At 39.7% G+C, this 15,218-nt stretch overlaps 1 pseudogene; it reads left to right on the top strand.

Annotated features, from left to right (window-relative positions):
- Positions 1–4,136: 4,136 nt before the first annotated feature.
- The window catches only part of Gm51539, a 77,331-nt pseudogene continuing 66,249 nt past the window's right edge, over positions 4,137–15,218 (top strand).

Consider the following 15,218-nt stretch of genomic DNA (forward strand, 5'->3'; position numbering starts at 1 on the left):
TTCCATACTGCTGTTCATCACCAAGGAAGTCAGGACTGGAACTCAAGCAGGTCAGAAAGCAGGAGCCGATGCAGAGGCCATGGAGGGATGTTCTTTACTGGCTTGCCTCCTCTGGCTTGCTAAGCCTGCTCTCTTATAGAACCAAGACTACCAGCCCAGAGATGGTCCCACCCACAAGGGGCCTTTCCCCCTTGATCACTAACTGAGTAAATGCCTTTCAGTTGGATCTCATGGAGGCATTTCCTCAAATGAAGTTCCTTTCTCTGTGATAACTCCAGCTGTGTCAAGTTGACACAAAACTAGCCAGTACAATTGACCCCTTGTCAACTTGACACACAAACACATCACTAGTAAGCCTCAGCCCTTACATTCTTATTCATCCCCAAGATCTAAATAACTTTAGAAGTCCCACAGTCTTTACATATTCTTAAAATTTCAATTTCTTTAAAATATCCATCTCTTTTAAAATCCAAAGTCTTTTTACAATTAAAAGTCTCTTAACTGTGGGCTCCACTAAAACAGTTTCTTCCTTCAAGAGGGAAAATATCAGGGCACAGCCACAATCAAAAGCAAAAGTCAATCGCCAACCGTCCAATGTCTGGGATCCAACTTACGATCTTCTGGGCTCCTCCAAGGGCTTGGGTCACTTCTCCAGCCATGCCCTTTGTAGCACACGTGTCATCCTCTAGGCTCCAGATGCCTGTACTCCACTGCTGCTGCTGCTGCTCTTGGTGGTCATCTCATGGTACTGGCATCTCCAAAACACTGCATGACCCCTTCAGTCCTGGGCCATCAATTGCAACTGAGGCTGGACTTTCACCAATGGCCTTCCATGGCCTCTCATAGTGCCAAGCCTCAGCTGCTCTGCTCAACTCCTTCATGCCTTCAAAACCAGTACCACCTGAATGACCCTTACACATTACCAAGTCCAGCCACAGCACAAGGTACAACTTTGGCTATATCTGGAACACAGCCACTGTGCTCTCAGAAAACACTTCCCAGAAGATGTCACCTCAATGATGCTGGTCTCTTCTTAATCACCGCTAATTTCTTAGCTCCAGCTAACCAGCATCAATAGTCCCAGTAATGCAAAGTTTTTGCTTTAGTAGTTCTGGTATCTTGTTAATCACAGCTGATTCTTCAGCCCCAGCTAACCAGAACTACAGAATCTTCACAATCAAAACAGGAATGGCCCTGAAAAGAGTCTTTAATTTTCCCTCTGAAATTTCACACACCAGAGCTCCATCTTCTGCAGTGTTCTCAACATTATCTTCCAAGCTCCTACACAACATCTGACAGAGCTCTTAACAACGGATGGATCTTCAAGCCCAAAGTTCCAAAGTCCTTCCACAGTCCTCCCCAAAACATGGTCAGTTTGTCACAGGAATACCCCACTCCACTGGTACCAATTTGTCTTAGTCAGGGTTTCTATTCCTGCACAAACATCATGACCAAGAAGCAAGTTGGGGAGGAAAGGGTTTATTCGGCTTACACTTCCATACTGCTGTTCATCACCAAGGAAGTCAGGACTGGAACTCAAGCAGGTCAGAAAGCAGGAGCCGATGCAGAGGCCATGGAGGGATGTTCTTTACTGGCTTGCCTCCTCTGGCTTGCTAAGCCTGCTCTCTTATAGAACCAAGACCACCAGCCCAGAGATGGTCCCACCCACAAGGGGCCTTTCCCCCTTGATCACTAACTGAGTAAATGCCTTTCAGTTGGATCTCATGGAGGCATTTCCTCAAATGAAGTTCCTTTCTCTGTGATAACTCCAGCTGTGTCAAGTTGACACAAAACTAGCCAGTACACCTATGTATTTCAAAATTAATTTTTGCAAAAAAAAAGGAACAGATTTGAAAGACATAAAGGAAGAACTATAGGTTTATCATACTCTGGTTTACAGTTGGTATAATGTGAAATGAGCATGTGTCTCTATTATTGGAAGATTAGGCAAAGTATCTTCAACCAAACAAAAACATTCTTCAGAAATTCCTCAAAATAAGAATGTTTGAGGATGAAGCAAGGCAAAGGAAGCCACTGCTCTTCTTGGCTTCTAGAATCAAAGGCTGCAGGCACTGTCACTTTGCTGTGCACCCTCTTTTACTTTAGCACTCACTTCAATTCCTTAAAGATCACTTTTTGGCTCCGGGTGTCCTTTGAAAATTGTGTTTTTAAGTTCTTAAAAGAATTCAGCAAAATATGCAATCTCGGCTAGAAACTTTCCTTTATGAAAAGCACGTGCCTCAACCACAGCATTCCTCCAAATTGTGCACAATGATGTGTTAATTACAGAGCACCCCAGGTTTTCTTAAGTACAGCTTTTAATGAAAGAAACATAGTCATAAGACTAACTGCAGCTGTTGAGGAAAAATAAAAATAAAGTCGAAATGATAGGGTGGATTAGAAAGGAGTGAGACAAATAAATCAGCTTGCAATGAAATTGTTGGACTTATGCCAAAAAAGTCATAGGAAGAAAGTGCTTGCTGGAGTGGTCCTCCTGGTTAGAGGATAATGAATGGGAATGTGCCTCCTCAATGCCACACTATCCTCAGCATCAGTAGCACATCGGTGGGTGGAGTCAAATTGTTGTGTAACTTAAGCATGGAATCTTAATCCAGAAAAGCCTCATGTTTGAAAGAGATTCTTAGAATACTGAGCTGTTTTCACAATCAAGAAGGACACCCTTTGTTACCGGTACTCCAGGAGAGATGCCAAAACGAATATATATATATATCTTTATGTGTGTGTGTGTGTGTGTGTGTGTGTGTGTGTGTGTGTATGCTTTTACACAGGTGAGCATGACAGTATGTGTAGAAGGTAAAAGAAAGATTAAAGACTCTAAATTCGTCCAGCCATTATGTAAAGCAGGAGAGAAATATTTCAATAAAGTGAAAGATGTGCTGTATCATACAGACAAAGCACTGGAGAGTATACATCAGAAGAGAAGAAAGCTAACATCCAAAAGCAATGCGTGTCTGCTCTGTCTTGTCATGGCAATATGTGCAATAGATAAAATATGCAATTAGCCTAGGGGGGTCCATTAGTGGATGCCCTTGTATTTCTGTTTCGCTGTGATGTAACACTGACCAAAAGCAAATTATAGGAGGGAAGCATATATTTCATCTCCCAGCTTCACAGTTGGCTGAAGCTTCATAAGTCAATTAGTGATCAGCAAAATACCTGACTTTATTACAGTCCAATCTGATGGAGGCATCCTTTCTGTATAGGACTCTCCTTCCCAGATGACTCTAGCTTATGTCAAGTTAAAGAAACCTAACCAGGACAGTGGATTTGTATGTAAGAAAAGCATCTTATAGATCCACAACACAGTGTTGTTCAGCTACAAAGAAGAGAGAAATGGTGCTGCCATGTGAAGAAAAATGATTGCTTGACCATCATGCTAAGAGATATAAGCAAAGGAGAAACAAGTGTGCCATGTTTTCTGTCACATGTAGAAACTAATCGTTTAAACAAGAGTGGCATGGAAAATAAAATAGGATCTGGGACTTGAATTGGGAAGAGGGAGGCACTTAATGAGAGAGTTGAGAAGAGAGTAAGCATCAACAGTGACAAAGACGCATGTCTGAAAGGCCACAGCAAACACATTAATTTGTTCAACTGATACAAGTTTGTAGAATCATATAAATTATTAACCTTATACTAGAATACCAAGAATAAGTCACGGAGAGCCTCACTTTCTATACTCCCAATAGTATAAATGGTCAGAAAGGCAAATCAGGTCTTATGTAGCCACTGATATGGCTAAGGTGTCTTAGAGATATTGAGTCTGACTCCACTGTTCCTTCCTTTTCCACTAAACCAAGCAGTGAGATTTTCATTTGAGAAATAAATTCTGTAATGAAATCATGATTTCAACATGTTCTGTAATAATAATTCATTTCAGCAAAGTGACAGAAAGATAATATGTTCCTGTTAATCTTAATGGTTGTTAAATGAGGATGTCTAGACCAAAAATTCTTCCTAATCATTTAAAGGTTAGTAAATATTAGATATTTAAAGATGGGATTATTACATAATAATGCTTCTGCAAACTGAGAGCACACATTGAATCCAGGAGATGGCATGAGATCAGAGCTGGGTTCTTTAACTCTCTTGGCTCTTTCTCCAAGCAAGTTAACATGGTTGGGAAACTGGCACAGGTATGTTTTTACTGGAACTGGTCGACAAGTATCAACTGAAACAGATCCAGCTAACCAAATTTATTGCATAGACCGGGCAAATTATCTCTAGACTCCACGCATTCTTAAGTACTTGCGAGTAACATATAGAGTTTGGGAAAGGGATAGTCATTCTTTTTTGAGTTTATTAGCCACTAGGGGATTTCCTATTCTCAAGATGCTCTCATACTTGTGCACATTTGGACAACCTTAACTGGATTTGGCAGACTATCAAAATTTTCAAAAAGAAGATATTAAATTATGAGGGGGGAGTGTTGAAAGAATCTGGAGGGAATAAATGAGAAGTGAGCATGAATGTATTTGATTGTATGATTGTATAAAATTCTCAAAGAACAATGTAATTATTAAAATGGTAGATGTTGTCTGGACATGGTGGCCCAAAACTTTAATTCCAGCATTCAGGAGGCAGAGGCATGGAGATCTCTGTGAGGTCCAAGCTAACCTTGTTTATGTAGTGATTCTGAACCTACCCAAGACTATACAATAAGACACTCTCTCATCCTGGGCCAGAAGGCTGACGACTGATGCTCCAACTTCCTCACTTACTGGAGCTGTATAGGTAGGCAGCTGTCTCTACAACTTATTTCAGTTCTGGAAGCTGAGTTAGGCGTCCTGTATTTCAGGTAATGTTGCTCATTCTCAGATCTCTGATGGTGTTGGAAGACTACTTATAGTCCCATAGTCAGCTCAGGCTACTTAACATTGAGAAAATATGTTTGAGAAGACAGTTCTCAGATAGTAAAAAGGCTAAACCAGGATATAACATATGGTTTTATAAATATCTTAAGTTAGGATAGATGACAGGGCATTCTATCTAATTGTCAAATATGATGTTTGGTGTATTTTATACTTTATAATTTACAAAATGGTAAAAAACAGTACATTAATAGATCTTCAAAATGAGTGACAATTGTGATTCAAATCTTGGATTTGGAATGGCCCAATTTTCTCCTAAGAGGAGGAAAGACCCTCCAATTTTATAGTCTCTTACTTTCTAATGATAATCAACGTGACATGCAAATGGTAGAAACCAATACTAGCATCTTTAAAATAGTAGTACCTATAGGTTATTTTCTTTTAGCTACTTATGAGTGGATACATTTAAAATGTAAACAAATAAAATAACCAATAAAAATTTAAAAACTAAAAAAATCTTGGAAGGTTTAAAATTAGAGTGTAACAGATGGAAAAAGAAAGAATCTTAAAATGTTTAATATTATTATATACATTATTTTATGCATGAGTATGTTATCTAGATATATATGTGTATGTGTTTGTGTATGTACATCGTAAACTATCATATGGGTGATGGGAAGCTTAGGTCTTCCAGAATAGCAGCCTATACTATCACCTATTTAGTAATCGCTCAATTTCCTTCAACATTTTTTTTATAACATGCACACATAGGTCTCCTGATATTCCACAGTTCATTAAAACATGCATGGTGTTTGACACTTTCTTTCTTTTCTAAACCACTGTCTGGCTGTTTGTCTTCAACTTGTTATGCCAGGTTCACTGGCTTCAAAGTCTTCATCCTCCTGAGTTAGCTCTTAGTGCTCAGATGCAGCTACAGACTATCATATCTGCTTACTACTGGTGCATTTCATTCTTCTTGGTCACAGCCCAAGCAGGGTTTGTAGGGGAAAATCTGAGAACAAAGAACAGTGACTGAGAGGAGGAAAGAAGCTCTAATCTTGTAGTCTCTTACTTTCTAATGATAACTAATATGACATCCAAATGGTAGAAACCAATACTAGTAACTTAAAAAGAGGAGTGCCTATAGGTTATTTTCTTTTAGCTAACTATGAGTGGTTATTATAAAAAATGAAATTTGTGATTTTGTAAATCAAAACAATACCTTCTGTTTCCACAGGTTCTTAGGTTGTTTGTTTGTTTACATAGTTTTGTACAGCATCTGAGAATTCTAATACCCAGGAGGCTGAGGAAATAGAAAACAAATTTCAAAGCTAATCTGTGACTCAGCTGTACCTTGTCTTAAAGAGAAGAATGAAATTAGGGTTGAGGATAAAGATCAATGATAGAGTGTGTCTTTAGCATGCCCCAGGCTAGGTTCAATACTAGCAACAAAGAGAGAGAGAGAGAGAGAGAGAGAGAGAGAGAGAGAGAGAGAGAGAGAGAGGAGAAAGATTCTGTGCTACTGTGCATCTATACTATTGATCAGTAAGTTAAGTCTCAGTATTCTGATGTTATTTCTAGAACACAATATTAGCATTAAATTTAAGCTTTTCTTTCTGCCTTCATTATTATTTGACTTCCACCAAAACTACCATAAAGCTACCACTCCACCCTTTCATCCTTCTTAGATGTAAAATACACACACACACACACACACACACACACACACACGCACACACACACACACACATATTATATAATTTTAAGTAATATTTTACAAACATATTATGTATTATATAATTTTATTATATATACATTTGAAATTATGTACATTTATGTATAGTTAAGTATTTAAACATATTAATCCAAATATTTCTGTAGAAGTTAATAGATTATATAATATGTTATATGCAACATAATAACAATTAATAATTTTAGTGAGTCATATGCACTTCTTAGACTTAAACAAATGGAAAAATACTCAAATGTGAATTTTAGAGAGAATGGTCAAAATACTGCAGTCCTATGAAATATGTGGACATACTTAAATTATGTATTATTTATTTTAAGCTACATCCTAAATTGATAGTCACCAATTTAACTAGTTATATTATCTATGAGTCATTTGAGAAAAATCTCAAAAAAATCATGTTATTTTTGTTTCTAATTTCTAATAATAAATAAATGAACAGTGTTTATAGGTACTATGTCTATGAACCAATAGTTTGGACTCTGGTTTCAGCTCCTCTTTTACTACTTATTAAAATTTGGAAGGCCATGTACATGTTGTTCCAAATTTCTCATATTTAAAATGACAATCATAATATTGATCTCACCCAGCAACTGTAAAATATAAATACATTAATAAGTGAGACATTATATGTTAAAACTCCTAACACACCTCTGAGTTTTAGAAAAATACACAGAGAGATTGACCTCTTTGGGGAATAAGAGAAAAAAATACTCTAACACAAGAAAATTCTAGCAAAAAAAAAATCGTTCTCTAGTTATAAAAATCAAACATATTTTCTCCTAAGAAAATATATTTCATTCCAAAAATTTGCCAAATTTTCTCCATAAAGCAGCCAAGCAAGGAAGTGTACATGTGTGAATGTCATGCACTGCTAAGTTCTTACCCAAATAATCCACTTAGAAAATAGTCTATCTCTTCACATCTGTGGAAATAATAAAAAGATGAGTAGTGGAGACACATTTCAGTTGTAAATTTGAGGAGAACTTTTTTCATACAATCTCACAATGGACCCAAGTAAAGGACACTCTGTCTCTTCAGTAATTAAAGCTCTGGTCACTTGGGGGAATTTGATGGCTGCCCTTCCTTTGGAATTTCTCACTTCAGGGAATAATAAGCTGTGCTTAGTGAGGCCTTTTGCTCCATATATTGTAAGGGTGATTACAGCATTGATGGGCTTTCTTGTTATCATAAGGTATACATGTGCCTTTCATTTATTCTCATGCGCAGCCAAGTTGCATTTTTTCTGTCAATGTGGTGATGTTTGAGTGTTTCAGAATAAGTATCCAGGCACCACCACTTTTTCTTCTTCTTCTTCTTCTTCTTCTTCTTCTTCTTCTTCTTCTTCTTCTTCTTCTTCTTCTTCTTCTTCTTCTTCTTCTTCTTCTTCTTCTTCTCCTTCTCCCTCTCCCTCTCCCTCTCCCTCTCCTTCTTCCTTCTTCCTTCTTCCTTCTTCCTTCTTCCTTCTTCCTTCTTCCTTCTTCCTTCTTCCTTCTTCCTTCTTCCTTCTTCCTTCTTCCTTCTTCCTTCTTTCTTCCTTCTTCATCCTCCTCTTCCTCCTCCTCATTCTTCTCCTCCTCCTCCTTCTTCTTCTGGATATTTTCTTTATTCGCATTCAAATGGTATCCCCTTTCCTGTTTTCCCCCGTCCAAGAAACCCTCCATCCCATCCTCCCTCTCCTTGCTTCTATAAGGGTGTTCCTCTACCCACCCAAATCCAAAACCAAAACCAAAATGCAGACTAGCGTGCCTGAACTGGGCCAGATTTTTTTCATTGTTGAGGTTAAGAATACGGTAGAGAAATTTCTAAAATTTGGATTTTACAAGGTAGCCAAGATATGTATGAGTAGGCAGGCTAAGCACATTGCAAAACACAGTTTCCTCTTCTCTTTTCTTATCCATTTTTGTGAGAGGGAAATATAGAAAGGTTACTATTCCAACTGTATTAGAACAAGATTCTATGGAATGGTCCAGGAATGCACCCAATGGGACGCTAAGTATTATAAAATTCAATAATGATTTCTTAGTTCTCAAAACAGACTAGTGCAAAAAACAAACAAACAAACAAAAAACAAAAAAACCACTACCACCACCACCACCAACAAAACCACAAAAATATATTAGTTATGTAAAACTTTTCCTGATATGGTTTAAATTCTTAACATTTTGCATAATCTCCTCCTATTGAGTTAGTATTGGAAAATTTAAAGCTAATAGACTTATAGCTACATGCTCAGGATCTTATTTTTGCAGAGCAGACATTTTCTAACATAGCCAACCTTTTATTGTTATCACTGGATGTTTTCAGATCTTTCTAACTTTGTAATCAAGACTGATTTGTGAATGGGAAGATAAGTAAACATTTACTGAGGAATCCATAAAAGGGACATATTACAGACAAGAACAAACAAACAAAACAAAAACAAAAACAAAAAACAAAAAACAAACCTGTGTGGCAACTAAAGTTACTTTTCATATGTGATATAAACTACTGTAGTCAAGTATTCTTGCTCTCCAATTCTCAAACTGGCTGTGCATGGTTTATATACTTGGCCTTAATATGTATGCTGCTGGCTACTTTATAAAATAGCAAGCTTACATTTGAAAGGAGGTATTTGTATTACTATGAAATAGTTGCAAGTAAATTAATTGATAAGAAGATGTAAACTATGAAATAAAGATATTATTCTCTTACAGACATGCCTTGTATCAATTCTGATATGACATTTAAACCAATCATGCTCTATCACCATCTTGACTTCAAATCCTTTTGAAGGCTTTATGCTTTCTGTCCTAAAGTTCATTTCATCAACTCATAGGCTAAATGGCCTTTAAATATTTTCAAACAATATCTTTAGTACACTAAAATCTGGAACTAAAAATATTAGCTTGTGTAATTAAACCTGGGGAAAGAAGAAAAATTCAACTCTCTCAACTATGAGTCCCAATTGGTTATCCAAGGCAAAGTGGCAAAGTGGTCATCCTTGAAATCATATACACAAGCCATATTAAGTGGAGACAGAATGTTACATTTATATCATATATCATGTGTGTGTGTGTGTGTGTGTGTGTGTGTGTGTGTGTAGTAAAAATAACCTAAAGGTCATCAACTTGAGAGGAACTGTAAGGAAAATGCAAAGTCTCCAAGGGAGGACAAGAAATAGTTTATTTCTTGGTTTAATTACCTTTAAATTACATAATTAACTAAAAATTAGGTTGAAAAGCTGCCAAAGGACTAAAAAGACCAGCCTTATAGTTAATTTTCAACCAATAGCAACAACTAAACTTTAAGTAATTTACAGGCTGCCAATTCCTTAGTTCCCTTGATGTCCACACAAAGCAAATGCCAAGCTAGATCCAATCAGCTGGTTCTCAAAGTCAAATTCTTCTGTCTATAATGTCTACTTGATTGCTGCCCTGAGTCCTTTTTGAAATAACTATCTTTTCTCTTGGTCTTACCAATTCCTGACTGTTTTATTCAAGTAAATTCAGCTAAACCTAATTACTGAATGTATTTTTTTAATCAGGAACTAAATATGAATTGATACCCTAGACTTTAGTTGCCCAAAAGTTAACAGGTTATACAGGAACTTAGTTAAAATCTCTGGTCAATTGTGAAGAATCTTTATATAATGAAAATCCCCTTCACTGACATTGTAAACTTCCTTTATCATATGCAACGAGGATTGGAACATAGTTACTAATAATTTCTAATACAAAGGACTAGTAGACGTTTCTGTTTGTTATGGAACATGCTGTATAGTAGAGGATAGACTTTGACTTTTGATACTCTTTCATCCCTTTACAAAACCTACAGTTGCAAGCATACACCACTATGCTTGGTTTATTTTTTTTTCTTTTTTTTTTCCATTTTTTATTAGGTATTTAACTCATTTACATTTCCAATGCTATACCAAAAGTCCCCCATATCCACCCACCCCCACTCCCCTGCCCACCCACTCCCCCTTTTTGGCCCTGGTATTCCCCTGTACTGGGGCATATAAAGTTTGCAAGTCCAATGGGCCTCTCTTTCCAGTGATGGCCGACTAGGCCATCTTTTGATATATATGCAGCTAGAGTCAAGAGCTCCGGGGTACTGGTTAGCTCATAATGTTGTTCCACCTATAGGGTTGCAGATCCCTTTAGCTCCTTGGCTACTTTCTCTAGCTCCTCCATTGGGAGCCCTATGATCCATCCATTAGCTGACTGTGAGCATCCACTTCTGTGTTTGCTGGGCCCCGGCATAGTCTCACAAGAGACAGCTACATCTGCGTCCTTTCAATAAAATCTTGCTAGTGTATGCAATGGTGTCAGCGTTTGGATGCTGATTATGGGGTGGATCCCTGGCTATGGCAGTCTCTACATGGTCCATCCTTTCATCTCAGCTCCAAACTCCGTCTCTGTAACTCCTTCCATGGGTGTTTTGTTCCCAAATCTAAGGAGGGGCATAGTGTCCACACTTCAGTCTTCATTCTCCTTGAGTTTCATGTGTTTAGCAAATTATATCTTATATCTTGGGTATCCTAGGTTTGGGGCTAATATCCACTTATCACTGAATACATATTGTGTGAGTTTCTTAGTGAATGTGTTACCTCACTCAGGATGATGCCCTCCAGGTCCATCCATTTGGCTAGGAATTTCATAAATTCATTCTTTTTAATAGCTGAGTAGTACTCCATTGTGTAGATGTACCACATTTTCTGTATCCATTACTCTGTTGAGGGGCATCTAGGTTCTTTCCAGCTTCTGGCTATTATAAATAAGGCTGCTATGAACATAGTGGAGCATGTGTCCTTCTTACCTGTTGGGGCATCTTCTGGATATATGCCCAGGAGAGGTATTGCTGGATCCTCCGGTAGTACTATGTCCAGTTTTCTGAGGAACCGCCAGACTGATTTCCAGAGTGGTTGTACAAGCCTGCACTCCCACCAACAATGGAGGAGTGTTCCTCTTTCTCCACATCCTCGCCAGCATCTGCTGTCACCTGAATTTTTGATCTTAGCCATTCTGACTGGTGTGAGGTGGAATCTCAGGGTTGTTTTGATTTGCATTTCCCTGATGATTAAGGATGTTGAACATTTTTTCAAGTGCTTCTCTGCCATTCGGTATTCCTCAGGTGAGAATTCTTTGTTCAGTTCTGAGCCCCATTTTTTAATGGGGTTATTTGATTTTCTGAAGTCCACCTTCTTGAGTTCTTTATATATGTTGGATATTAGTCCCCTATCTGATTTAGGATAGGTAAAGATCCTTTCCCAATCTGTTGGTGGTCTTTTTGTCTTATTGACGGTGTCTTTTGCCTTGCAGAAACTTTGGAGTTTCATTAGGTCCCATTTGTCAATTCTCGATCTTACAGCACAAGCCATTGCTGTTCTGTTCAGGAATTTTTCCCCTGTGCCCATATCTTCAAGGCTTTTCCCCACTTTCTCCTCTATAAGTTTCAGTGTCTCTGGTTTTATGTGAAGTTCCTTGATCCACTTAGATTTGACCTTAGTACAAGGAGATAAGTATGGATCGATTCGCATTCTTCTACACGATAACAACCAGTTGTGCCAGCACCAATTGTTGAAAATGCTGTCTTTCTTCCACTGGATGGTTTTAGCTCCCTTGTCGAAGATCAAGTGACCATAGGTGTGTGGGTTCATTTCTGGATCTTCAATTCTATTCCATTGGTCTACTTGTCTGTCTCTATACCAGTACCATGCAGTTTTTATCACAATTGCTCTGTAGTAAAGCTTTAGGTCTGGTGTTATTAGACGCGTTCTCTCGCCCGGCCAGGAAGAACACAACAGACCAGAATCTTCTGCGGCAAAACTTTATTGCTTACATCTTCAGGAGCAAGAGTGTAAGAAGCAAGAGAGCAAATGGCGAAACCCCATCCCTTTTTAAGGAGAATTATCCTCCACCTAGGACGTATTACTCCCTGATTAGCTGCAGCCCATCGGCCCAGTTGTCATCACGGGAAAGGCAGAACACATGGTGGGAAAACTGCCCCTGCATGTGTGCAGACTATGTTTACCACTTAGAACACAGCTGTCAGTGCCATCTTATAATGGCAAATGTGAGGGCGGCTCCTCACAGATCCCCCTTTTCTTTTAATAAGAGCAATAGGCCACCCATATTAATGAGAGTGGAGATAGAGGTCAAATCCCCAGTGTGCAGGTAAAGGAGCCGTACACATAACCTCCTCCCAGGCTCATCACCCAGAGGGGTCCTGGTCTGGTCCCGTGTTGTTTTTCCTGGGGGAAGGACACTTGAACACTCAACCTTCTTGAAAGATGACATGTCTCCCTAGAATAGGCTCATATATGCCGCAGAGCCCTTCTACTGCAGTGCTTAGCCATGCAACTCTCTCGGGCTGCTGAAGCACACTCACTCTATCCCGTGCAATGAGACTAGCCTCATGGGAATATAAGAGCTGAGTGGCCAGCGACCTATTGCCTAAGCATAGATAACCATATATCAGGGGGAGCACCATGTTCTAGAGCTGCAAGCGCCTGGGCAATAACCACCTTGTCTCTCCTAGTTTGGGCCTTAAGCTTACAGACCAACCAAAGAAGCAACACTAATCCACAGCAAAGTGTATCTCCACATAATCCCACCCCCATCCATTCTTTAAAGAAGGAAAATGCTGAGGAGATCCAATTGGGTAATCCTTTGATCAGGGACAGGTCCAAGCGCTTGGAGTTGACCTGAATGATGGCAAGTCTCAATTCCCGAAGGGTCTGTTCAAATTCAGCCATCCAATTCTGTAACATATACTGAAAAAGACTTTTTGACAAATTAGCTGCCCTAGTAAATTTAACATACTGAATGGAAATAACACACAATCCCGGAAACTTTTGTTCACAACCCTGCTGAGTTATTTGTCATAATACATCTAGTTGTATCTGGACAAGATCTATGAGTTGATTAACCAGCATGAGACCTCTCTGTACTGGGCCAAATAAGTTCATTTGCTCATTAATGGCTCTGAGGTCATGGAGCAGTCTCCACTTTCCTGACTTTTTCTTAATTACAAAAATTGGAGTATTCCAAGGTGAGGTAGAGGGCTCAATATGGCCTAGTTTTAATTGTTCCTCTACCAGTTGAATCACAGCTTCCAGTTTTTCAGAGGATAGGTGCCATTGAGGAACCCACACTGGGTCCCCTGTTTTCCATGGTATGGGTCGTGCTGCCCCAATGGCCACTAAGGAAAAACCCAGACCCTGTCTGTCTTGGTTTCCATTAGGTGAGATAGGCTCTATCCTTCCCTGTTCTTGATGTCCTAACCCTTTTCCTTCTTTATAACCCATCTTTGCCATGATATTTTTTGCTTTAGCTGAATACCCTCCTGATGGGGCGTTTTCATTGGACAAAATAAGGCCCAAATGCTGCATAATATCCCTTCCCCAGAGGTTAACCGGGAGTGGGAGCACATAAGGTATGAATTTCCCTTGCTGTCCTTCAGAGGATTCCCACGTCAAGGCAACGGAGCTTATAGTGGGACATGATTGATATCCTAGGCCCTGTAATGAATGAGATGACTCTGTGGTGGGCCATGCTTTGGGCCACCAATGTGTAGAAATTATACTTTTATCTGCTCCGGTATCAAGGATGCCTTCAAACTCTTTTCCATTAATCTTAAGGCGGAGCTTAGGTCTATCATTTAAAGATACAACCAAATAGGCAGAATCATTTCCTGAGGAGCCCATTTTCTTTATCTCAGGTCCTGCAGATTTCTCCCTGGTATTATCAGGGAGGAGCAGCAGCTGAGCTATCCTATCTCCTTTACTAATAGAAAAAACGCCTTTAGGGCTTGAGCACAGGACCTGTATTTCAGGGGAATGTTGACAATCCATAACTCCAGGGTGGACTACTAAGCCCTGCAAGGTGAGTGAACCCCGGCCGAGAATAAGGCCCATGGTTCCCAGGGGCAAGGATGGTATAGGCTCCACTGGCACCGGCTGAATACTCATTTGAGGCATTAATAGGAAGTCGGAGGCGGCACGCAGGTCCACCCTTGTGGGTCTTCCTGGGTCGCCTCTCTGACTGCTTCCTGGGTCCTGACAAACCGGTTCCCATATCTTTGAGGGCCCTGGGACCGAGGGCCCGATGACCCGTTTTTTGGCACATAAGCTGATTGACTATCAGGTGGGGGAAGGACTCTGCCCTTTATATCCCTCACAGAGCGACACTGGTCAGCTCTATGATAACCCTTGCCACACTTAGAGCAAAGAGTGAGAGTCCCTCCCTGTTTATCTGGAGCTCTGCAATCTTTCTTAAAATGCCCAGGCTTTCCGCAGTTAAAACATGTCCTCTGATTATTTCTGCTCATGGAGCGGTTCTGAGATTGGAGGATGGCAGCCGCTAAGCCTGCATTGGTGAGAGGTCCCCCAAGCTCTCGACAGACCCTGAGCCAGTCTTGTAAGCCTTTGTTCTTTCTTGGGGCTATGGCCGCTCGGCACTCCTTTGTGGCTTGCTCATAGATTAGCTGTTTTATCAGAGGCGCAGCTTGCTCTGACTCTCCAAAAATACGCTCTGCTGCCTCTGTCATTCTGGCCACAAAATCTGAGAAGGATTCCTGTGCACCTTGAGTAATCTTGGTCAACTGCCCACTTGCCTCTCCCTTCTTAGGTAGTGCTTTCCATGCCTTAACAG

Source organism: Mus musculus, chromosome 8, assembly GCF_000001635.26.
Source record: "Mus musculus strain C57BL/6J chromosome 8, GRCm38.p6 C57BL/6J".
NCBI lineage: Eukaryota > Metazoa > Chordata > Mammalia > Rodentia > Muridae > Mus > Mus musculus.